This window comes from Buceros rhinoceros, unplaced genomic scaffold (genome assembly GCF_000710305.1).
Source record: "Buceros rhinoceros silvestris isolate BGI_N320 unplaced genomic scaffold, ASM71030v1 scaffold18869, whole genome shotgun sequence".
NCBI lineage: Eukaryota > Metazoa > Chordata > Aves > Bucerotiformes > Bucerotidae > Buceros > Buceros rhinoceros.
Window position 1 is genome coordinate 18,425 of NW_010433518.1, and position 367 is coordinate 18,791.

Below are 367 nucleotides of genomic sequence, written 5' to 3' on the forward strand. Positions count from 1 at the left end.
CCACAGCCCCCCTGTGCAAAGCCTTCGGCTGCCCGGCGCTGCCCCAGCCCTCGAGCTGGCCTTGCTCAGCCCTTCTCCCTCTCACAGCACGTTTCAGCCGCTCCCGTCGCCTCCTTCGTGCCCTCGCCGTTGACGTGTTTCTCTTTTCCCTCTCTTGCAGCTTGGCCCCGGGACAGGGGGAAGCTCCTTGCAACCCAGTGAGATTTCTCTTGGCTTTTTTTTATCTTCCCCAAATTGCCTCTTTCTTCCCCCAGCCCAGAGTAGAGCGCGGGGGGACGGAGGAATCCCGCTGCCTGCATCTCCTGGTACACGGGTCATGGAGGTGCTGTGGTACCTGTGACCGGGGCTGCTCCTTGACCTCTGCACA